Consider the following 26682-nt stretch of genomic DNA (forward strand, 5'->3'; position numbering starts at 1 on the left):
ACAGATACGAAAAGTAGGGCTCTCTGGTAATACTGGAGAATGACTCTAAAAATACTCCCTAATTTCTGGAGATAAATGTCTCTTGTTCTATTAAAATAAGACAAGTGATATCTTTACTAGAAATACATGAAAATAGGGAAGAAGGCCTATGTTTCTGTTCCACAACCAAGATACATGTCTACTCCCAAACTGACTTCAACAATTCCAGTGGCAATTTGAGTAGATAAGCATTACTTGTGGTTAATAATGCAAAAAGTTTGAGAAATTCTGCAACATATGAATACAGAAAAACTCATAACAACCAATAATCTAACCTACTTTAAAGCAAAATCCACAGAAGTCATTTTCCAAATAATAAAATTTAATTTAATTCTCTAAATAAGGAGGTTTTAGAAACTCCTTCAGCATTTGACCATTGTTGGGATTCTCTGACATATTCTCTACATCTAATATCCTAGAGATCGAATCTTCTATTCATCATAACCTAAGTTAACAATCAGTTATACATATCAAGACCACAATTAATCAGTAGAAGGTGTGGTTCAAGTGGACTGAGTACATGGTTCAAGTGTGAGAGCACTTGCCAAGCAAGCACAAGGCCCTGAGTTCAATCTCTAGTGCCACACGGAAATATCTCATAACTTTTTCCTTCTCAAGATCTACAAATTCTATTATTTGGCCTATGTACACAATCACATAGCTCCATTTAAAATAATCAGGTGGCCTTCTTATCACTCCCTCTTTTTTTGCCAGTCCTGGGGCTTGAACTCGGGGTCTGAGCACTGTCTCTGGCTTCTTTTTGCTCAAGGCTAGCGTTCTACCTCGTAAGCCACAGCACCACTTCTGGCTTTTTCTATATATGTGGTGTTGAGGAATTGAATCCAGGGCCTCATGTAAACGAGGCAAGCACTCTACCACTAGGCCATATTTCTAGCCATTCTTATCACTCTTTATTAGTTCTCTTTACCTATTATAAGATGTCATGTAGGTGTTTTTTTTTAAATTTAAGCCACACTGGCAATTTGTTAGTCCCAGGAGTGAGTGTAGAACTTGGTGCTAAGGCTTTAGGAGAGAAAGTAGTCCTTGTAGTCTGGCCATTCCTAAAAGGGGGAGTGCTGGGCCAGGGCCTGGCTGGCACATAGACTTTTAATAAAACTTTACTGCTAGGCCAAGTGCCAGTGGCTCACAGCTGTAATCCTAGTTACTCAAGAGGCTGAAACCTGAGAATCATGCTTCAAAGCCAGCCCTGGTAAGAAAGTCCATGAGACTTATCTCCAATTAACTACCCAGAAAACCAGAAGTGGTACTGTGGTTCAAAGTGGTAGAGTGCTAGCTATCCTTGAGCAAAAGAGCTCAGGGACAATGCCCAGGCCCTGAGTTCAAGCCCTAAGATTTGAATGCACTGATGCATTTCTCCTTTTGGTGAACCATATACAGTTTATATAGGTTTAATTTAGATTCCGGTGTCAAAAAGCCTCAATAAGCATTCACACACAGTGAGACCAAAGGAGAATAGTCTTAGGAAAGGAACACAAAGACTCAATACCTATGTGTATCTGATCATATAAAAAATACTTATCGAAAAGAACTCCAGGAAATGGAAACAAGAGGTACATTTTCTTTATTGCTTTTATTGTTTTCTTTTCTTTTAGTCTTGTTTCTTCATTTATCTGTCTTTGGGAGGGCAGGGGGGGACACAGAAATGGAAGGATAAAGGGTGAACAAATGCAGCAGTGGTACTCACTGGACACTATGTAGAAAATGAACTCTACAACTTGTGGGTGGGGATAGGAGGAAAAAACTGGGAGAGAGTGAGGGAAGGGTGACATTGTCCATAAAGAAATGTATTCATTACCTGACTTATGTAACTGTAACCCCTTTGTAATCATCACCTCTTTATAACAACAATAAAAATGCATTAAAATAAAAATTTTTTATATTTTCCATGTTAAAAAGGAAGCCCACAATATCATAATATTTTGATGACCAAAGCTCAATTGTAACTTAAGGAAAAAGAATAAGAAAATTTGTTGATTCATTTAAGTTCAAACTTAAAGCATGCTTGATACAAAATCCGAATATTACTGCCACCTGTCTTCTCTTCTCTCTTCTCTCCTCTCTCTACCTCTCCAGGTCTACCTGTATGTGGTTTCATGCTCTTTTACAGAGCTACAGTATCTATGATTTTTATCACACAGCCAGGTTCTAACCATCTCATAGACAGGCCATTGTCTATATATCAGTTAGAGGGAAGACCCAAATCCTACTTCAGCTACTTCTCTTTGCTGAGAGCCACCACTGTTCAGGTGATTAAGTGGCTCTCATCAACCAGTCTGAGGCCTTCTGGACAGCGAGACAGAAAGAAGTCTATGGTGGACAGCCCCAACAGGATGAGATGAATTAGAGGGACATGTCCACAAAAAAAGGACAGGTGCTGTTAGCCAGGATGGTCACACACACACACACACACACACACACACGTGTGCATGCATACATACACCTTAGGACTCAGAGTAAAGAGTAACAAATGCTCTCTCTGGAACTTTTTTTCAGCAGAGACATGTTAGACTAGTTAGCTGTCCATATGAACTTGTAGATTTAGTTTGAGAGAAATCATGTGTGGACCATCTAAGTGAAGTCTCCAGCACTTGGGAACCAATGGAAAACAATAAGTAGATGGAAGAGCCATCCCTAGCAAGAAATTATCACAGTTATAGGGGAAGGCAGTGGAGAAGGGAGAGTTTAGAAGGTGAAGATGGTTGTTATTATACAATACTTTGGAAGTCTGAAGAGACATCCTATTACCAGATGACAGGAAGTTGGTGAGAATTTTGCTCAGTACATATTTAACAGTAAGGTCATCTGGCAGAACGGCTGGTGGGGAAGGAAAAGCAGCCAACTATCCAAGTTTTCACGATTTTGGAGGACAGACAGAAAAGCAAATCAGAAACCATCCCAAGGCAACCTAGCAGATGGGACTACAGTAAAGAGAAGACCACAGTAAAGACAAGAGAACTCAATTTAGCTGGGCATCAATGGCACACACCTGTAATCTCAGCTACCTAGGAGGCTGAGATCTGAGGATCGAAGCTCAAAGCCAGCCCAGGCGGGAGAACCCATGAGACTCTAATCTCCAATTAAATATCAAGAAGCCAGGAGTGGAGCTATGGGTCAACCCATAGAGCGCTAACCTTGAGCACAAAAGCTCAGGGACAATACCCAGACCCTGTGTTCAAGCTTCAATTAGAGGGACATGTCCACAAAAAAAGGACAGGTGCTGTTAGCCAGGATGGTCATACATACACACACACACACACACACACACACACACACACACACACACACACACGGGGGGGGGGGAGAGAGAGAGAGAGAGAGAGAGAGAGAGAGAGACTCAACTTAGAGCAGAGGAAGGAGAAATACGCTGATATTTCTTCTACCCTTCAGTATCCTGTCTAGTATCCCAATGGCTGAAATGAACTGGAAGCCAGTAGGAAATGCAGTGTGGGAAATAGTCTGGAGATGGGAAAGCAATCTAAGAAGATGAGGGAATGAGCATGAACTTCAGTAGATAGCCATCACTCTCCTTGGAACTAAAATATCAAAGTGGAAAGGCAATGGTGGTAGGGCCTGGGAGCTGGGGTCGCTACAAGGGAGCTGGCAACATTGCAGGACAGCACCAGAGCAGGACCCACATGAGGGAAGTGCTGTCTGCTGGAAGAGAGAGCCCAGGAGCAGATGCATCTTCACGGAAGCTTTTGGAAGATGATTTCTGGGAATTAAAATAATTCATAGCTTTGTGTTTGCCAAAGTCACATAAAAAGAACACTGTGGAGGGAATCATGGCCATTATTTTATCTTGAAAATAACATCCACATTTTTTCATCTTGTCCCTAACCAACCATAAGGACTCAGCTGGCCGCTTAATTTATTATGACACTTTTATGACAATTAAAATATCACCCCAAGGAGGGTCTTTTGTCCCATTGTCAGGTTCTGTTACGCTAGCGTAATCTAACAAAGCAGGATAAAATTATACAGCTCATATTATATTTAAAACGTTGATTTATTACATTTAAGGCTATATCCAGAAAATGCACTGAACTTTGGTATCAAGCAAGCAAAAGTAATAACATAGATCTTTAATATCTGATTGTCATTTCCCTTAGTGTAAGTTTCTTTGTTTGAACCACAGCAAGATTCATCCTTAGTAACATAATGAGAATTTTAATGGCAAATAAAATCCATCCTACAGCCTTTTGTCAGACTCTTGCAATAGTTCTATAGAAATAAATCTAACTCCTTCCAAAGCAAAAGTTGATGTCTTTTATAGGGCAGAGGCAGCTTTTCTCTTCTTTCCCCCTTAGGCTTCTAACCACAGAAGTAGACAGACAATGGGTCATACTGTCACTCCAACACTTGTAACATTTGACTCAGGGCACATTGCCTGAGCTTTGGAAGCATCCATTTTCTCATTTGCTAAAACAAACTAAACACATAAATAAGTGCTGAGGATGAATTTCTATAAAGCACGTAGCCAATGGCTAAGCTGTAGTAAGCACTTGACAAGTGCTAGCTGTTTTCTTTTCTCTGGAACCACTAACTTGTCTCTGAAATCTCACTGCTCCCTGGATCTAATTTGATTGTCAAGCAATCATTAATTGGTCCAATCTACTTGAAAGACTACCAGGGGATTGCATATCCTTGTGTGATTCAGGATGTGTTAAATCTAACTTTGCTGCAGAACTATACTGCCCTAGCAGCACTGAAAATGCAATCTCTGGCCAGATTCCAGCCCCACTGAGTTATAATCCTCAGGAAAGATGAAAAAACTGAAGGTTGTTTTTTTTTGCTGGTCCTGGGACTTGAACTCAGGGCCTGTGTGTGCTGTCCCAGAGCATTTTGCGCAAAGCTAGTGCTCTACACTTGAGTGACAGCTCCACTTCCTACTCCTCAGTATTTACTGGAGATAAGAGTCTCAAGGACTTTCCTGCCCAGGCTGGCTTCAAACCATGATCCTCAGATCTCAGCCTCCTGAGTAGCTACGATTAGAGGTGTGAGCCACCAGCACCCAGCTAGAACGTATATTTTTAACAAGTCCTCCTGGCAGCTTTTAAGCAGGTGGCACATGATCTCACACACACAGCTTACGTAGTATCACTCACCTAATAACCTTTATAATCAATGTCATTAGCTATTTTCCACTCATAATTCAAAGATGCCTTACACACTTCTATCTTATATCTAAATTTTACCTTTTGAGAAAAAAAAGAGAGAGAGAGAAAACCCAAGAGCTAGGCGCTGGTGACTCAAACCTGTAATACTTGCTACTCAAAAGGCTGAGATCTGAGGATTTCAATTCAAAGCCAGCCTGGGCAGAAAAGTTCATGACACTCATCTCCAATTTACCACCAGAAAATTGGAGGTAGCATTGTGGCTCAAAGTGATAGAGTGCTAACCTTGACCCAAAGAGTTCAGGGACAGCACTCAGGCTCCAAGTTCAAGCCCCATGACCAACCAAAAAGAAAGAAACTCCAAGAAAAAGACCCTTCCATTTTTTGTTTTTGTTTTAACGAACTATATTCGATTTTACAATCACTAAGCAACATACCATAATTCTTGTCATTGCTATTTTCAGATGTCAAATTGACTTTAAAGTTGATATAAGCTAGAAGAAAAAATATCAATGTGCCCTAGTAGCTCATGTCTGCAATCCTAGCTACTCAGGAGGCTGAGATCCAAGGATCGTGGTTCAAAGCCAGCCAAAGAAGACAAACCTGAAACTCTTATCTCTAAGTAACCAGCAAAAAACCAGAAGTGGAGGTATGGCTCAAGAGGTAGAGTTCCAGCCTTGGTCGAAGAAGTCAAGTAAGACCTTTAGCTCAAGCCCTAATACTATTGCCAAAACAACAACAACAACAACAAAAACCCAATCCAACAGCAAAGCCTCCTCAGATGTCGCTGCTCTTCAAGATAGTGGCATGACTGACATGACTGGAGTGGGGGTCCTATTCACAACCATTATTTCTCCTCAATCCCAATCTTTATCTAGCCATTCTATCCAAATCATTGCCATCCTTGGGTGGTAATTGTTCAAGCAATGCCGATCTTAAAGTTGCATTGTACTAAGCAGTCAGACTGGCAATGGAAATCATATTCCAAAGGTAGATTAAACAAGGGGAGTCACTTAACACCTATGCATACAGCCACGGTGGATAATAAGCAACTATCTGCATGGGACTAGTTGGCCTTGTATTGCAGAGAAGGGCTCTGGAAGTGCTAGGGAACTTTATCTTCATATTCTTAGGAAGCCAGGTATAACAAAATAAAATCACACTCCTTTTATTCTGTTTACCTCCTTTTAGCATTGTTTTCATTCTTTTTCTTTTGTCAGTTGTGGGGCTTGAACTCAGGACCTGGGCACTGTCCCTGATCTCTTTTGCTTAAGGTTAATGCTCTACCACTTTGAGCCACAGCTGCACTACTGGTTTTTCAGTGATTGATTGGAGATAAGAGCCACACAGGGACTTTTCTGCCCAGGCTGTTTTTGAACTTCAATCCTCAGCTCTCAGCCTCCTGAGAATCTAGGATTACAGGTGTGAGCCACCAGCACTGGGCTACTTTCATTCTTTACTCTGCTCAATTAGAGGCTAGAGATATAGGACAGTGGTAGCGCTTTTGCCTAGCAGCACAAATGAAGCCATGGGTTCCATCCCCAGCCCTGTACCAAACAATAATGAATAAATTCATTTAATTGATTCACAGTCATCAATTTTTTTGTTCTTTTCAAATTGCTAAATCTTGATGAATGCGGCATAATCCATCACTGCTCTGTTTTCCCTGGCTACCACAGTTGAATCCTCGGGGGAGACATACATATAGATGATGTGGAATGTTCACTGAACTGGAAGGTAATTTGATCCTGTTCTTAAATCAGCCACAACCTTTGCAAAACCACCCATGCTCGCTGGGCCTCTGCTGTCTTTTGTATAAAATGGGTTGGCAGCTCCTTCGTACTTCAAGTGTGCGCTGTAGACCAGCAGCACTTTGAAGCCTGGTAGACACGTAAAATCGCAGGCTCCACTCCAGACTGGCCTAACCCGAATCTGCATTTAACAAGATCACTAGGCAGAAGTAGAGCGACCTGAGGTAGACAGTTTCTCTGAGTACCAGGATACCTCACTTGGGACTCTACACAGCCTGGTTCATATTCCTTATTCAGTGTTTCTCAGCTCTGGCTGAACATTAGAATCATCTGGAGAGCTTTTAAAATTTCTGATGCCCAGATAAGTTGAATTAGAATCTCTGGCAGTGCAGGCTGAACTTGAGCGCTGCTGAAATCTCTCAGGGGATTCCAATATGCAACCCTTGTTGGAGAGCCCTGACCTAAATATTCCTCCCCCTCTTTGGCCCCCTGTAGTTCATTCTCTCTTATATTTTTCTACTATACCATAAATGCTGTTTCCAATCCCCAAGACTAACAAAGAACGTGATTCTTTTTTAGTCTGGCTTCTCCTTTATGCACAACTGGCTGCAGGGAGATTCTCACGGCTGTGGCAGTTGCTAGCCACTGAGTTCCAGGGATTTAGCATTCACTTTGGAATCTGGGATTTTGGTTTAGGGAAGCCAACCAATATTTCCCACACAAACTAAGAATGGAACCTCTACCAATGCCAATTTACTAAGCACTGAGGACTATGAGCCATACAGATTAAAGAAGTACAATGATAGTGCATGCTTGCGGATTCCTGTACAAACGCCACCTTTTTCTTCAGCAAGCAGAAGAGCAAGGATTAGAACTCAGGTCTCCTGCCAGTTTTTCTCTGTTCATCACCTCTCTCAATTCTACCTCTTAAATTCCTGTTCAGCTTTCTAGATAAAGACTTTCGAGGTCTTTATTTGTCTAGGAGATATAGCACAACAAAAGCCATACTAGATGAGTAGTGGAAGTCCATTGTGGAGCTGAGACCAGGGTCAACATGCGCAATCTCTAGACAGAGCTGGAATCTTTTTAACATACAGGAAATGGAGGTAGAAAGAAATACAGATGGTTAAGCTGAAAATACTCATCAATCCTGAAAGAGTGACTTTGAAAGAATGACTTTATGGTTACAGTAGCATAAAGAAAGTAATTTGTAACAAGTGTTAAATAATCTATGAATCTAATAATCTATGTACATATATTTCTCTTTTAAAATGCATGACTATTATGCTGTCACATTTTCTCTGATGATTCATTTATCATGGCAAATTTAGTAAAAATAGAAAATAAGGAATTGGCTCACATGGAACATTTTCAAGTACTCTGAGGCCCAAAGAAACTCCCTGAAAGAGAAATCAGGTAACTCAACATCATTAAATATTTTAAACTCTGAAGCTAAGATCTCGAACTAATAGTGACTTGGGTTATGAAACAAATCCTGCAGAAAGTGGAGAAAGAAAAAGATCTTTCCAAGGGTGATAAACTGGCCTGCTCAGCTTGAGACAACCAGGCTCTGATGACCTTTTCTATTTTAAGACGGTCAGACAGTCTGTATCAGGCTGCTGGCAGCTTCTCATAAACAAATCATGCTGAAAGAGAAGGTAATCTAAGTTCACCACTGCCTTGAAGAAGAAAACACTAGCTCCTTCTCACAGCTGTCGGCATAAAGTGTGAATATTTCTTCCTTTGGAGGGGCTGCATCAGAATGAGCAGAACGCTTTCACTAGATGTGGTCAGACACCAGCAGATGCCCATACATCTAATTTGACAGCTTTACATACTGTGAGCTGCAAGGTGTTATTTTCCATCAGTAAAATAATGGGTCATTAGTTCCTGACAAGTGAAAACTTATTACTCAAAATTTACAAATTTATAATTCTATTTATCACAAAGATATGATGATTCATTGTTTTCCCACCCAGAAAGCAAGCACACTTTTCCTTTCTTGTGGTTTCTATTGAACATGTCTTTGATTGCTAGTCAGCCAAAGAGATTCTGTTTCCTTTTTTATCATCTACAGGTGTGTCTGGATTTATGCAACAGAAAGACTTGAGACAAATGATGAGTGAAATCAATTTCTGGATATAGACAGCAGTTTTTAATCTTTTATTGCTTGTGGGGCTTGAACTCAGGGCCTGGGCACTATCCTTGAGCTTTTTCACTCATGGCTAGTGCTATATACACTTTGAGCCACAGCACTACTTCCGGTTTTCTGGTGGTTTATTGGAGATAATAGTCTTGAGGACTTTCTTGCCCCTGCTGGCTTTGAACCATGATCCTCAGACCTCAGACGCTTGAGTAGCTAGGAATACAGATGTGAGCCACCAGCACCCAGCTATGGACAGCTTCTGAATGCGCAAGGAGATGAAACAGCTGGAATAAAGCTTGTGGCAAATGAATTTTTTCACACTGCTCGTAAGATTTCAGAGATAGCTCCCATTTCTTATAGGCTGCTCCCACTCTTGTAATGTAGGTTGATGAAAAACTGAGTATACGCATTCAGTAATTTCTGGTCTTATACAAAAGTAACAGCTTTTAGCACAAGAACCTATGACTAATCACATTTTTTTTCATTTTACAGGCATTTTAAATTTTAACTTCTCAAGCAAGTGCTATATAATTTGGGGCAAGTATAAGAGAAAAGATTAATAAATGCATATTAAAATTTCCTGTTTATGTTCAAGGACAACTAGGACTATCTCCATAGAGGTTTGGGTCCTGGAGTAAGTCACATAGGATAACTGAGTCCTCCATTGCAGAAACATATTTCCTCAGGCAAAATCTGGTTAAAATGAACTTCAAAGCTCTCTTAGATCAAGAGAAACCAGAGCTTAAATGTCAGGATGAAAGGAGGTAAAATTCTGATTAAAATAAAGCAAGTCACAATGAGATAGGAAAAGTCACTAAGGGCAGTGCTCAATGATTTGTTTGCAAAGAATTATTGGGTCTCTCCTAACCCCACGATATGTCAGGGGATGAGGATTCAGTAATGAACTAGGCACCACTGTATATCTCAAGACACTCACAGAAGAGTAATGGAAATGCACACACCAACTGTATGCAATGTGAGCCAATATATAACGAAGTGCAAAAAGCCTGAGTGTCATGAGGGATTCACAAGAGTGTTGACAGCTGACCTAGGCTATAAGAACTCCAAAAAAGAAAACAGTGGAAGGGATGACATTAATCAAAATTCATTGTACTCACAAATTGGCATGTTGAACTGGAATCCTTTTGTACAACTACTTAAAGATATTTTATTAATTTGAATTTTGTCGTAAAGGGGATGTACAGAGGGGTTAGTTACAGTTCCATAAATAGGATAATGAGTACATTTCTTTTTGAACAGTGTTACCCCCTCCCCATTTTCTCCCACTTTCTCCCTACCAAGTTGTAAAGTTCATTTCCAATATAGTGTCTAGTGACTTAAAGATAATTTTTTAAAATAAAAATAAAGGGCTGGGAATATGGCTTAGCGGTAGAGTGCTCACCTAGCATGCATGAAGCCCTGGGTTCGATTCCCCAGCACCACATATATAGAAAAGGCCAGAAGTGGTGCTGTGGCTCAAGTGGTAGAGTGCTAGCCTTGAGCAAAAAGAAGCCAGGGACAGTGCTCAAGCCCTGAGTCCAAGCCCCAGGACTGGCAAAAAATAAATAAATAAAAATAAAAAGAGAATCCAAGAGTTCCTCCAGGCAAAGACAAGAGAAAACCATACCGCTTAAGGTCACCAGACCATGAGGCAGAGTTCTGTAAGGCTCCCTGGGTAAGTGACAGGGAGACACTCTGGGATTTTTGTTGGTGGTGATAGGGTTTGAATTTAGGCCCTGGGTACTGTCTTTGAGCTTAAGGCTTGCACTCTAGCAATTTTGTTTTGTGTTTTTTTTTTTTTTGCCAGTCCTGGACCTTGAACTCAGTGCCTGAGCACTGTCCCTGGCTTCTTTTTGCTCAAGGCTAGTACTCTGCCACTTGAGCCACAGCACCACTTCTGGCCGTTTTCTATATATGTGGCACTGAGGAATCGAACCCAAGGCTTCATGTATACTAGGCGAGTGCTCTTACCACTAGGCTATATTCCCAGTCCCGCACTCTAGCAATTTGAAACACATATCCACTTCCAGTTTTTGAGTGGTTAATATCAGATAAGAGTCTCACAGATTTTCCTGCCTGGGCTGGATTTGAACTGTAATCCTCAGATCTCAGCCTCCTGAATAGTTATAATTACAGGCATGAACTACCAGCACCTGGCCTCTGGGATATTGTTTTGAAGGAAAATAATGCTGTGGTTCTTTATTATAAATATCCTTCATCTATGTATGATTTTAAATGATGAAAAGTAAAATAGTAGGAAGGACTGATAAAATAAAAGACAGTGTCTTTGCTTTTGCCCTCCTGCTACCCACTCACTCCCTTTCCTGTCTCTGTGTCACTCCTCAGAGCCATTTCTTCTTTTCAGCTCTTCTGGTGTTCATCACTGAAGTTCTACATTGTACCTCACAGAAAACTGTCAGGAAGAAGACATTCCAGCTGGGAACAAATCCGGCCTTAAGGACTAGGGATGGGCTGGAAGGAACCAGAAAGTGTGATTCCTTGGCTGCCTCTGTGTGGTGTGCATTGACCTGTACTACAGGGTGAACGCACTATTCAGCTACACACTCCCCTGCCTGTGTAGCCTTAGCCCCGAGGCCACTAGTGATGATTCAAGGAAGGCCACCCACTAAAGAAGAGATCAGTAATAGTGAGATGGACTCACTTCCTTTAGAGTGTTCATTGTTAAATCCAGCAGTAGCCCCGCTGCTGCTCAAAGAGGAGGCAAGAGAATGAGGCTTCAGTTAATCCCCTCAAGCTAAAACTGACTTCCTGTTCTTCCTCCTTTCTGTTTTACCTGCTTGCTTGAGCCAAGAAGCAACCTCACCTTTATGAGACACAATTTGGCTCCTCACTTTGTTGCAATCTTCTCAGGAGGTCTGAGATGTGGAATCTATGTTTTCTTTCATCTGTCAACCAGCTTTGCAGATTTATACCTCTGTGCTTGTAATGGAGGGTGGGGTGTGTGTGTGTAGAAGATGCTCAAAAGCCAGCTCTTCCTCTGACAGAATGCCTTGCTCTATTATTCATGGACCCACTGGTTATGGCCTTGATCCACCACACTGTAAGAACAAAATATCCAAGATGGAGTCATTTATAGAAAACAGGAATGTATTTCTCATAGTTCGGGAAGCTTGCAAGCTCAAACTAAATGTACTAGCAGGTTTTGTGTGGGGTGAGGGAGGAATACTGTCTCCTCGTGTGACAGAGGAAATGACCCACTGGAAATCATCACCTTTACCAAACTGACCATTGAACTCTTAGGCTTTTCCTGCAACAAATCCCCCCCACCTCCACTCCCTGCTCTCCTAGAAACTGGACTTTAGTCTTTGTACCTTCTAAACACTGGGAATCCTTGGCTCAGATTTCCCAGGAACTTTCACTCCAAGCCCTCTTTGTCCCTCAGCCTGTATGGTTTTTGTTTTGTTTCATTTTTGTCGGTCCTGGGGCTTGAACTCAGGGCCTGGGCCCTGTCCCTTAGCTTTTTCACTCAAGGCTAGTGCTACACTACTTTGATCCACAGTGCCATTTCCAGTTTTATGGTGGTTATTTGGAGATAAGAGTCTCACAGACTTTCCTGCCCAGGCTGGCTTTGAGATCTCAGCCTTCTGAGTAGCTTGGATAGTGCATTTCTAACTCTCAAGAAGGATCTAGAGATGAGTGTGGAACAGAGCTAAGTTCTGCCCACTACACAGCCCTTTTGGTTTCTCCAATCAACCCTCAGCCTCCTTCATGTGTCTTTAAGTTGAGTGATAGGCTAAGACTCCTCCCCCCAAGAAATACAACCTCTTGGCTATAGTTTGGATGTTGAGTGTTCCACAAAGGTTCAATGTTAAACGTTTATTTCCCACGGTGATACTATCAGGAAGTGGTAGAACCTTTAGGAAATGAAGCCTAGTGGGAGGTTTGTAGGTCACTGGGTCTGTGCCTTTGGGGGAGATTTGGGGACTCTGGTCTATTCTTCTTCATTTGATTTCTGGCAGTGAGGTAAGTGAGTTATTGCATCACATATTGCCTGCCATAGTCATTCAGCATACTCTGCTCTCCCCCCAGGCCTAAAGTCATGGGTCCACCTAATTTGGAGCTATAAATTCAAAACTCAAATAAATATTTTCTCTATATAAATTAATTACCTTGGGTATTTTGTTAGCGTGGCAGAAAGTTGAATGATACATTGTTATCCTACAGACACAAAATACCCCTTTCTCTAGAATATAGGGATTACCACATATTCCCAGTGTTAAAAGCCTCAGCTGAAACAAGAGATAAGAAATGTCTCCAGGGCTGGGGTAGTGGTAGAGTGCTTGCCTTGTATGCATGAAGCCCTAGGTTCGATTCCTCAGCACCACATAAACAGAAAAAGCCAGAAGTGGTGCTGTGGCTCAAGTGGCAGAGTGCTAGCCTTGAGCACAAAGAAGCCCGGGACAGTGCTCAGGCCCTGAGTTCAAGCTCCAAGAATGGCAAAAACAAAGAAATGTCTCATCCAGTGCATTGTTAATTTGTTAAGGAAACAGCAAGATAGAGGGGTAAAATGGGAGAGAACAATGGAAAGGGGAACAATGATCAAGGTGCATTGTATCATAACCTGACTGATGAAATTGAAACCTCGTTGTACAACTCCTTCATAGTAAAAAGGAAGCAAGTGGCTAGCATTTGAGTATATGAGAGAGATCAAATAACCACTATTATAGTGATTAAAATTTCATGCTTCAAGAAAACTTTGTTAAAAAAAAACCACCAAGGTCTTCAAACAAGAAAGCATCTATGTTCAAGTTCAGAATGGAAAAGGCAAAAATTGATTACGGAATCAGAAGAGCAGCAAAGTAATGCTTTCATGGACTCCCAATGAAAGCCATTTGTCACACTCTGTTAACACTACTTGCTTATTAATATTCCCAATGGCACATACATCACTAATAGCAAGTTCTCATACAAATAGCTCAGAAATTGACAGATGAATGGATAGACATGACAAATTGTCAGTTCAATACTCAGGTCTTTTGGTCAAGCAAATTAAATGCTCTTATCAGCTTCTTTCAAAGAAGTAACTGTGAGTTACAGAACCCTACAATATACTCTTTGGAATTTGTGGTATGTATTCATTCAACTTAACATTAAAATAGATGCCGTTTCTCAGCCGGATGCTAGTGGTTCATGCCTATGATCCTAGCTGAGATCCGAGGATCATAGTTCAAAGCCAGCCCAGGTAGAAAAGTCCCAGAGATTCTTATATCCAATTAACCATATAAGCCCATAAGTGGAGATATGGTTCAAGTGGCAGAGCGCTAGCCTTGAGCAAAAGAGCTCAGGGACAGTGCCCAGGCCCTGAGTCCAAGCGTCATGACTGAGAAAAAAAATTGACACATGAATTGAATCTTTAGCAACTACTGAAATCATAATAGCTAAACCCAAAGTGTGGGACAAAACAGGTAAGCGATACTCCTGGCTTGTTTTGTCTTTACTGGGTTTATTTCAGTCCAGGTGTGCCCCACTTCACATCTGCTTTTCTTAGTGCAGAGCTATCTTTGCCATTTGTACCCAGAGATCATCACAAAGAATTCATTCTTCGAGAAAAGGACACTTTTGAAGATCAATAGAAAGAGTATTTCAAATGCAACTTGATTGATCTTTGTTCTCAGATAGTGGTTTCTGGCCTAATGATAAAGAATTCTTTTTTTGATTGAGTGGCAACTGAAATCTCTCTTTCAATGTGTAGTCATATACTTATTGATTTCCTGCAACCATCACGATGCAACAAAACTTTTTTCAATTAGCCATCCTTTGACATTTAGGTGAGACATGATGCACAGGACAAGCTCCTTCGCATAGCTTCCTCATTCCCTCAAAGGATGAGAGGGCTCCTCCCCTCCTCGGCTAGCCTTAGCTCAGTCGATAACTCTTTCATGCCTGCTACCTTACTGAGACACTCTTTTCTGCACAGAAAATGCATGCTTGCTCCCCTACAAAAGTTTGTGGCCTAAAAGAGAGACCAGAGAAGTGAATAACTACTTTCATTCCAAAGAGTTTAATTAAGCAAATATTTGAAAAGACCCAACCATGATTATGGGAGAGTGACCACTGCATGTCTCTAAGCATAATGAGTTTGTTCAGACCTCTTTGAAAGCCATGTGTCCATTTTTGTTACTTAAAACACCTAGAAAGCAAGGCATTACAATTCCTTTCTTTAACCAATCAGAACTTCATACCTGAAGCCCCTCCTGTTTCAATTATTTATTGCTGTGTCACAAATATAATGACTTACAACAGTTCATTTTTTTCCTCATGAGTCTGTGAGTTGACTCAGCTAAATGATTCTTCTGGCTCATATAACATTGGCTGGAGTCACCAACTCAGATCTCTTTAGCTGGTTATCTGTACTGGGCAGGAAAGTTCGAGAAGGCTTCACTCACAATTAGTTCCCTGACTGCTTTTCCACATGATATCTCCTCATGGTTTGCATGAACTTCCAAACAGTATGCTAGACTCAGGGTAGTCAGAATTATTTTTTAGTGGAAGCTACCTATAATAAGCACTTTTTTTCATTTAAGGCCCCATAAAATCTACACATAAGCCAGGAACTGGTGGCTCACACTTATATTTCTTGCTACCCCAAAAGGCTGAGACCTGAGGATCAAGGTTCAGAGTCAGCCCAGGCAGACAAATCTGTAAGATTCTTATCTCCAAAAAGTTGGAACTAGAGGTGTGGCTCAAATGGTAGAGTGTCACCCCTGAGCAAAGGAGACGAGTGAGAGTGAGAGGTGCTGACTTCAAACCTCAGTACCTGCATGCACATAAACAAGACAACCAATTTTCATAATAACCCAGATGCCCAGTCAGATTCTACAGTGAGTATGAACTGTATCACAGTCTATTCAGTGGGTTCCATTTTCTCATGTGTCTGCAGGGTTAGAAACTGCCTCTTTTATTGGTAAATATTGTGATATTTCATTAGTTTGTGTGAAAAGTAAAGGTAGAAGATGCGTGAAATTAGCCATTTTGAGGGGTGCCAGAGTGTCAAGTAACACAGTGCCTGGCAAGTGTGTGGCCCTGAGTTCAAACCCTGTACCACCAAAAATAATTGTACTAGCATACAAAAGAAAATAAATCCAGTGTCTTTTATCTTTGTAGCACTCCCGATTGAATTGAGGAATATTATCAGTAGGATTTAAAATGTTAAAAAGAAAAAGGATAGCAATTTTGCTCTCTTGCGATGTCTATTTTCATAACTTGTAGGTCTTTTGGTCTCATGGCAAAGCCTTGTGTCATTGATTCAGATAACCTCCCTATCAATTCTCAAGGAAAACTGTAATAGCAGGAGAAAACTAGGAACTCTCACCCTGATTTTCACACTTAGGCATGAAACTCCATTGTGATGTAATTCATTCTCAAATAGGAAAATATGTCATTGTTCTGTCTCCTAATTTCTCTGTATCTATATAGTTTGTTGTAGATACAACTTTTAACTTAAGAGAGTCTCCACATAATATTACTTTCTCTTCTGTTGTATAAGTCCCATCATGGATTCATAATCTCTTCAGAGTACTCACCCACTGTCTTCCTTTCCTGCACTCTTCAGCACAGGTTTCTTTGAGCGGTCTTTATGGGCTGTTCACACATCTTAATGCATTGAACTTCATCCCCAAACCAGAGACCTGCTGAATTCTTAACACATTGTCTCCAAACATCATTTCAGGGAGAGGTGACATTTACAAATTATCAGCTAACAGTTTCAGAAATTTCAATCTGGAATCATCTGGCTCCTTTCACGAAGGTGGAAGTCTGTGGTAGAACAAAGTTGCTCACTACATGGCATCAGGGCAGCAGAGACAGAGCATGCCTGTGCGCTAGAATTCTTCTAAATTACATCTAAGAGAGGGTGTTAAAGCAGTCATCCCCTTCCATTTGTCTAGTCCTCCATTTTGGATTAGAAAATTCGAGTGCCAACATTGAGAGCTAAAGAAAAATCTCATCAGGAGAAGGTTCATAAGTCCAACATGGTTAATACGAGATTAATACTTGATACTATCATGAGGAAAACAAAAGAAACTATAGGGGAAAAAATTCTTCTTGTATTTGCCTGCCTCTCAATATTTTTAATGTCCCTTCAAAACCATTGAAAAACTAATAAGATCATTCATACTACAAAGAAAGAGGAAGTTGTTCTTGGTGAGATTCAGAATTATATCAGTATCTTCTCAGACAGCCTGGTCTAGAAAGTGATTGAAAACGATTCCATCATCTTACTTTATTCATCATAACAAGGTATCTTGTAGAGTAGAAATATGTGTGGAACTGAAGCAACGCATGTTATTGTGCATCCAAAAAGAGGAGCAGACACTGGATCTGACAAACACAAGCGCAGAACTGATTCCTCTCATGCAGACACTTCTTAGTTTTACGATTTATCTGAGTCATCAGGACCTGGGGGGAGTAACCCTTGGCAGCCTCCACCAGCCCCAACTCTAGTCTTCTGCCATATGTCCAGTGCTCTCATTTTCGAAGCCAGCTCTCCAGATGTCTGCTATCAGGACAGAAGGCTTTAGGGTGATTGTCACAAATACAACAGCAATGGATGAAGTTAGCACTTAGGTTTGTGTCCTGTGTGTCTTGGTCTTTTTGGTGTTTCACTAGCTGAAGTCACTTCCCACGATCTCAATATCTCTGACATGAATTAAACTGCCTTTTTGATCTGCAAAACCCAAAGCCTGGCAACATGTCCTGTGTGGCCTAAACTGCTAGGTCCCTCCTCACCCCGGCCTCCCAGTCCTCCATTGTAGCAGTGACAGCTTCTTTCCTGGCTGCAGCCTATTCTCTCTCACTGTGTGGGACTCTTCCTATTTCTAAAGGAACACTGGCTTTTCTTTGGGGAAAAATGTAGCAAGATGAGACAGTTGACTAAGACTTCCTTAACCTAACTCTCTAATATGACGCTGACCTCTTCTGAATTGCTGGCAATTCTGAATCTTCTCTAATTCTGAACTTGAAAGACAAACTTTGAATCTTCCAAAATCAGTCCAAGTTTCACAGAAGCTAAAGCCAAACACTGTTGTTGAAATTGGTAAATCTACACAAAAACAGGTCAACTATAAACTACAAGGTAGCAATCATAGACCCCTGTGCTTGTTAAATTCATCCCACGACTGCAATTATGCTTGCCTTAAATTTGTCTCATAGTGTCACAGGAAATGCCTTAAGATGTTGCTAGCAATGCAAGCCTTATTTCTAGGACAGAGATACCACAGAAAATCATTACTGTTTGTATTAACATGAAATCTCCAAGATTAGAAGTCAAATTGATGAACTAGAATTTCCCTGTTGCTCCCTTGCATGTAGGGCACAAGAAGTCACTATGGGAATATAGTACCCTGTGATTCCTGTACACTAAGAAGAATAAGTATTTTGTTCCCTTTTGTTGGCCTGCCAGTGAAAATAAGAGCAATTGCAGCTCAGTTTCTTCATACCATATGACTTGGAATTTCTGCCTTTTACTTGGCTGGCTTACGATGGCCATTTATAGACCCATAATTTTATGTGCCACCTTCTCATAAAATTCACTCCCAATTTGAAAACCTAAGGCCAATGATGCCCAAACCAGGTGCTGGAGCCACATCAGACCAAGTCATCCCAGAAAAATTAGAACACTCAAGTTGAGGTGAAAAGTCCGCTTCCTTATGCATCGTTGCACCTTGGATTTGCAGTTCTGCGAGACCATCCCCCACACGAAGGAGCTCCATCCGTCCACGCATGTCTATTAGCAGAAGACAACTGGGATGCAAAGGTCTATACTTTGTCAAAATCTCCACGGGGAGCAGTGGTGGTTATTTCTGGGATCACCCAAACAGTGGGTAGCATTTTCCTTTTGTCATCTTCTAAGTTCTCATATCCCCTAGGAGAATATCAGTACTATTTTTTTTCTGCTTTCTTATATGCCCCTGCTTCAACAAGATATAGGCACCAAGATGGAGTTAGGGATGTAACAGGTATATTGGAGAATGACCCCTGAGGGGAAAAAAAGGTGAAGGAAACACAACAGGGCAGAGGAAGTTTCCAGACACTTCTACTAACCTGGCAATTTCATCATCAATATAACAGGGAACACCAGAGCAAAGATTGCCCATAGAGGAATTCTGTGTTGGGCACAAATAGCTAGGAATCTGTAGCATTACCATGTTCAGTTGTTGGCCAGGAAGAGTGCTAAGAAGAACATGACTGAGGCAGCCAGTCAAGCACACTCCTCAACTTGCTTGGTACTAGGTTTTCTCTTGAAGCTTAAAAGAGGATCAAAACAGGACCTTCCCATGTGCCACAACTAGCGACCTTTCCATTAGGACGTAGCCCTATTCTCAACTCCAAGTAATTCTAGTAAAGCAAGGACTTGATAGCCTTTGTTGTCTGGCCACAGCTGAGTACATGCCCCCAGGAGGGATAATTGGAATCAGTTCGGAACGTTAGGCATGGTTGGTCAAAGTCGCTCTATTTTCCTGCAATGATAAAATCTAAGAAACATACAAACTTGGAGCTTTGGGGGAATGTCTTGTCATAATGGGAATCAACCTGTCTGAGAATTAGACGGAGCTAAGAGGAGCCAAGAGATGGAGCCAGAGAGATTAGACACGCTGCTGAGGCAGAAAATACCTTTGTGGACCATTTGCAATCCTGGCCTCTGCCCTCGCTCTACCCATCGCTGCCATGGGAAGAGCATGCAGGCTTTGCTCAGCCTCCTGAAGGCACCCCCTGGCCGGCTCCTGACCGCCCCATGCTCCGGAGGCTGCAAGGAACTCATTCACCCTCTAAAGGCGCCTTCTTGTGGGACATTTGTAGAACCATCGGGGCATTCAAAAGTGTGGGGGCATCAACATGTGTGGAGCCATACTTACAGAATGGGGGACAGAGCTGAAGGAAGGACAAATGCTTCCTCCTCCCTTTCTGTTCCAGACACACAGTCCCACACTCCATTCTGTAAGGCTCCTCAAGATCCCACAGCATCAACTCCTTTCGCCCATGGTGCCAGCCAACTCTTCAATGCACCCCTCTCAAGTTCCCCTCCACCCCCTTTCCCAGCACTTCTCCAAAATAAACTTCTTGCATACAGCCTTTATCTCACCCTCTTTTCTGGAGGAACTCAGACAGCACCATGGCATTACGCAAACCCAGTTGTTACTAAAAAGACTTCCTAGTTCCAGCCCGGCACAGCATTACACCCCTACAGTCCCAGCTATTCCAGAGGCAGGCATCAGGTAGATCATGATTTGAGACCAGCCCAGGCCAAATAAACAAACAATAATTTAAAAACCCCAGCCCTTCATGAGTCCCCATTTCAACCAATAAAAAAAGCTGGATATGGTGGTACACACGTGCCCTTCTAGTGTGCAGGAAGCATAAATAAGAGAATTGTCATCCAAGCCAGCCCCGGCATGAAAGTGAGACCCCATTTGAAAAAAGAACTAAAAGGGCTGGGGAGTGGCTCAAGTAGTAGAGTACCTGCCTCAAAAGAACAAGGCTCTAAGAAAACAGAAGTATGAGGCTCTGAATTCAAATCTTAGTACCATCAGGAAAAAGGCTTCCTAGTTTGAGTCAATAAAGTTATTTTTTAAAAACTCTCTCATGTGTGCATTAATTCTCACAGAGTTGTAGGCGTGCTGCACAAGCCCAGAAGAAACCTCAGCATCAAAACAGTGGGAGCCACAAAAGGCAGGGAAGGCCCCGAGAGGTGCTCCGAGCCCCCCAGTGCCTCTTCTTCCCACACCAACCCCATCGGGGAGGATATTGACAAGTCTCTAGCTAAAGGGACAAATGTGCTATTTTCACAACACCAGGAACATCTGTGAGCATCAATCTCACCTCTAAGAGGTGTCATTGGTTTGTTAGTGCCAACCAGACCACTAAAGGCTATTCCTAAGGCAAGACACGGCTTAGAAAGATTGAGAACTAAGGGCTTCCTTTTATCTTAGGCTCACGATTCACTTATTAGCACAGGTTTCTCCCTCTCCTATTAAAACGCTGTTTCTAGTGGTTGTTGATCACTTCCATGAAGAGTAGCAGGCCTGGAATCGGCCTTAGTCCTGCATTAGTATCACACAAAGGACTCTGAAAAGGTCTCCAGGCTTTGCAATCATGCTCAGAAGTAAAAGTGGTAAGAACTGACATTCTCCAAGGATCAGCCTTACAGAGGCTAGGTAAGCCCATGTGGGAAGGAGGAAGTACGAAGTCAGGGGAATCAAAAAGAAGTTTCGTCTCATGTTTTATGTATGTGCTGGTACGGAGCTTGAACTCAGGGCCTTGTACTCTTGCTTGGATTTTTTGTTCAAGAACTGGCACACCATCACTGTAACTGATTCTAGTACCCTGGAAATTGTATATGACATATATTGGAACTAAGGGAGGGAAAGGAAATACCAAAATCGAGAGACAATGGACCAAAAGACAACCCAATGCAATAGCAATACTTAAAAAACTATATGCTGTAAACCAACTGTACAATTCATGGGGGGAGAGGGACATGGGGAGTGGGAAAATGGGGGAAAATGAGGGAGGAGGTAACAAGTTGGATAAGAAACGTACTCACTGCCTTACGTATAAAACTGTCACCCCTCTGTAACTTCACTTTGACAATAAAGAAAAAAACTAACCCCTCCCCCCAAAAGAACTGGCACACTTCCACTTCCAGAATTTTTGTTTGTTTGTTGTCAGTTGTGGGGCTTGAACTCAGGGTCTGGGCACTGTCCCTGGGTCTCTTTGTTAGTGCTCTACCACTTGAGCTACAGCACCATTTCTGGGTTTTGAGTGGTTAATTGGAGAGAAGGGTCTCATGGGGACTTTTCTGCATGGGCTGGCTTCGAACCATGATCCTCAGATCTCAGTCTCTTGAACAGCTAGGATTACAGGTGTGAGCCACTGGCACCCTGTGACTTCCAGTGTTTTGCTGGTCCATTGGCAATAACAGTCTCACTGACTTTCCTCCCAGGCTGATTTTAAGCCCGATCCTCAGATCTCAGCCTTCTGAGTAGTAAAGGCGTGAGCCACTGGTGCTCAGTGCTGGCATTTGTGAGAAGGCATCATGATGAAGCTTCTATGCAAGGCAAGAATATTTACTGTCAGACATTGCTCACGGCTGGGGAAGCAGACAATTTCCTGGGGGTTGACCAGGAAGGCATTTTGTCTTACCCAATGCATCCATATTGCATATGTTGACAAGGGTTGACTTGTGTGGTACATGGTTCATGCCATTTAAAACTTCAGATATTAGAGTTCACTACTCTTTTACACTTTCCAATCATGCTGCTTCTAATGTTTGTCTTTGAGAATTAGTAAAAGAAAGATAAACTCATTTGGTCATCTTTTCCAAAATATCAGTTTGCCAACACTAAAATATCTATCACCAGAATAAATATCTCATCACTCGTGCTGTGTTTTTTGCAAGATTATGGTTGGGGGGTGTGCAAAAAGGAGAGGAATAAAACTTCAAAGTGCAAAGGGGGGGAAAAAACCGTCCTTTAGGCTCCCTGCTCCTGGGTATTTATCCTACCTATTAATTTTCAGAGGAAAACTGTGCAATGCCTATGTTTCTGGGCTTTGAAGTATTCGCTATAAAACCCAAGGACTGGCTTGGCGCAAGGGTGTCAGATGGTTATTAGTGCTTTCAACATTGAGTGTTCACAAATGATACATGCCATTTGTCAAGCCAAAAGGGACTCATTTGAGTATCTGTCATATGATCAAACCAAAGTCTGGCAAACTATGGCCTGTGATCTAAATCCAGCCCACAGCCTGTGTTTGTGTCACCTAAAGACATTGCTAGGCCAGGCTGGCACTGTGGGCTGGAAGACCAGCCCGGGCATCACCCTCCACCCTTATTTCTGCCTCCGATCCCAGAGCCTGCCTCCCAGGCCAGTGGCTGCTGCTTAGGGACTAAACTGGTCACCATGGATATAGACCTAGATGTAAATCTACACATAGAGGCTTCTGCTGTTGACAACTTCTGGGCACCAAGCTGTCTTGGAGCCCTCTAGCTACACACCCACATAGAACCTCCCAGATCACCAAGAGAGAAGAAGCATACACCAGGACCTGGGTGTTGTTGCCGGAGCAGTAAGTAAAACTGATCAAGGTGGCAAGCACCCCTTCCCCATTCGCCAGCTGCCCCACCCTGTGGTCAGTCATACTTCCTCCTGAGGAAATTTGCACCAAGTGGCAACTGGGCACAAAGTTGCCCACCGCCCAGAGCCAAGCACCCCAAGCAAACAGGACAAGGGGAGGCAGGCTACTTTCTCTTATTACACCAGAACCTACAGGCTATCTCCTATTTCCTTCTTGGCTTGGAAAGTCCAAAATAGTTATTATCTGACCCTCAACAGCAAAACCTGGAACCTTATTATAAATTCCAATAAAGCAATTTTTCAAAATGAGTTGATCATTAAGGAGCTAGTTAAGGGAGAAACATTAAGAGCTTGGGTTGGAAAACCAGAGGTTTTCTGATTGAGTCTGCATTTAAGACAGCAATGGCAGTCATCGATTTCTGAATCCATACACTTCGGAAGCTTGTGTCATTTTTTTTTTTTTTACCTTTTGTGTTATCTGCACACCAGGCTTACTTAGTCATATGGGGTACTTGAATGCCACCTACTGGGCGCAAGTAGCCTCCACACATTGGAAAGAACCATTCTCTCCAGAACTCAGAGGTGGTAACTGGCAGCTAGTTGCATTGCCCACACCAGGTAGTCCTATGGGTCGTGGTTAGCAGAGGCCCCGGGGCACAGTGAGAAGTATTCCCTGCCTCAGTGGAATTTCTCATTCAGGGCAGAGTAGGGATCCGTGGCATTGTTGCTATAGGGGGTTCCTGGGCATTGGAGAATGGACCTCAGCATCCTTGGCCTTTAATTAGGTATCAAGTTGAGTAGTGCCTCCACAAAAGATATATCCAAGTCCTAAGCCCCAAGTACCTGTGGATATCACCCTATTTAGAAACAGAATTGGTCTTTTCGGAGGTCATCAAGTTCAGCATGGGGTCATCCTGGATTTGGGATGGGTCCTAAATCCACTGACAAATGTCCTTCCAAGAGAAAGGAGAGGAAGATAAGATACAAGACCAATAGAGCATGTAAAGTCATGAGGCAGAGGTGGAATGATGCTGCCACAAGCCATGGCATGCTAAAGCTTGCCAGTAGCCATCAGCATCTAGGACAGAGGAATGGGAAGGATCTTTTCTGAAGTTTCCAGAAGGGACCCACTCTGCCAACATTGTGGTTTCACGCATCCAAGAGAAAGCACAACAGTTAACAGAAGGATTGTTTTTGTCTCCTGACTCTTGGACTCTTCTACTACCAGTTAAAGTAAGATGCCAACTTCAGCTCTATTTCTTGGAGCAAATGTAGAGCCATTTCCAAAAAAGAGCCTAACAGTATCATTGCTGGTTAGAAGTGAGGCTTGAGAATCAGGCTGTCTGCTTCCAGAATAGAGCCATGCCACGAATGAGCCTCAGGAGCTTCCTTTGGCCATGAAACCTCCAAACCTCAGGCCTTCATCTGTTAAGTAAGGATCCAAGGTGTACTCCCTTGAGATCAATTTTCTAAAAGGTAACAAAGTGCTCCGAGTGGAGTTGTCCCTCAAATAGTAGAGCACTAAGCCTTGAGCACAAAAGCTAAAGAACAGCACCCAAGCCCTGACTTCAAGCCCCAAGACCAAGACAAAAAAAATACTCAGAATAAAGCACATTCACAAATTTGACTACCAATATGGAGAATACATAAAGTTTTTGGTTCTTTGAAAGAAATACCAGAGGAGTGGAAATACAAAGCCTTAGGATTTCAAGTGCCTCCAAACAGAGAATTCTCGGGAAAAGAATTTTTAATTATCTGGACGAAGGATTACCCACAAAAACTAATGCAAGTAATCAAAAGCAGCAGTTAATCCAGAAATAACTGGGCCATAATCAGCGGGCGCCATCAACAGCCAATTTCCCTCCAGCACTAGGCTACCATGAAGCCTGCCTATGCGTGAGGTTAGGGTTCCTGCCCTGAGAAGCCGCCAGCCAATTAATGAGAGCAGCCTCAGAGGTAGCCAACCCAGACCTCGATTTGGCTAGAGTTAATCCACATAATCCAATTCCCAAAATAACTGAACGAAGACAACCAGAGATCACAATGACATTGTATCCCTTAAAAAGCAATCCAATGATTTATAATTGCAAAAATACACAATCAGTAAACCTTGAACATGTATTCATTTCACAATATGGCTGTGACAAATTGTCACAAACTTGATGCCTTAAAAAGAGCAGCAATTTATTATCTTCCAGTTCTAGAGAACAGAAATCTAAATGACCCTGTGTGTTCCTATCAAGGGGTTGGCTTAGCTGCATTCTATCACAATAAAACATATATTGAATTCAAGGCAGTCATAATCATGTTGAATCATAAGAAAATGTCCCTCCAGTTATTTTTTGAGATGGTGATTTAAATCTTTCTTCTTGTACATGAGTGCACTGAAAGGAAGTCAATGCACAGACAAGCCAGGGTGAATATACGATTGAACTCATAGTCAAAGGCAGCTAAGGAAATACAGGTAAAGCTCAGCTCAAGAGGTCAGAAATAATGGCATCCCTCACTCCTGATAAAACAAGGAAGAGTAAGGGGATTCTCCAGGAATCTTAGGCACATGGCATTTCACTGACTAAAGAGACCTAACGGACTCTGCCTCATCACTCCTTTATGGAGCAAGAACCCTAAAATCCATGTTCTGTACCACCTTCCAGGTTCTCCAGTTGCCCATAACAGCAATGAGCCAAACCACACCCTCTTTGCTGGCTGCCTTCCCTTCCCTGTTCCACTTCTTCCCTACTCCTTCATTCTATTTCCTGTCACCATATTCCAAATAAATGACCTGCACTTGACTCTCTCTCAGGATCTGCTATTGGAAGAGATAAGACTGAGACAACAACCCTGTACTGGCCCCAGGCTGCCTTACAGGAGCAGACATGAAATAAGGTTTTTCCTCGGTGCCTGTCACTAGGGAGTGCTGGGGAGTGAAGGAAGAATCGCCGTGCCTCAGAGACACCCAGCTGCACATGGGCCAGTGACAACTAGTCAGGGAACAAAGATAAAAGGAAGACCTGGAACTTTCTAGAAACCCAAGACATGACACTATTTCCCTAGCTCCAGGCCTAGCTCCCTAGGCCTATTTTAAAAGGGCAATGACTAGACTGTTCTTCAGCCTTCACTATATGTTCTTACTCTGTCAACCTGCATGATTTAATGTCTCCTCTTTTAATTTATTCAAGTCTGATCTTGATTCATAGTCACAAATACGTTGTGGGTCTTGCAAAAGATCCAATGCACTAGGTTATAAAGCCCTGGGATAAGGTCAAGAGGGAAATGACATATTACCTGCCGGTGGAATACTGGCAAGTGCTCTAACAGAAGGGGAGGGAAGCCTGGTTAGTAGCATCTACCAATTTTTGTGGTGTAAATACTCTTCTATAACTGATTTTAAACTAGAAATATAACATGAAACGACTTACAAAACTGCTGCAAATTTAACCTGCAGTTCTTGTGAGCTGGTACAAGCTGGCTTCTTCACACCACTGCCCAGCCTTCTAGAAATTTGCAACGGTAATGAC

At 42.2% G+C, this 26682-nt stretch overlaps 1 pseudogene; it reads right to left on the reverse strand.

Moving 5' to 3' along the window:
- Nucleotides 1-15958: 15958 nt before the first annotated feature.
- On the reverse strand, nucleotides 15959-16795 carry LOC125343236 (annotated as a pseudogene).
- Nucleotides 16796-26682: the final 9887 nt, after the last annotated feature.

The sequence above is a fragment of the Perognathus longimembris genome, chromosome 28, assembly GCF_023159225.1.
Source record: "Perognathus longimembris pacificus isolate PPM17 chromosome 28, ASM2315922v1, whole genome shotgun sequence".
In the NCBI taxonomy this organism is placed as follows: Eukaryota; Metazoa; Chordata; class Mammalia; order Rodentia; family Heteromyidae; genus Perognathus; species Perognathus longimembris.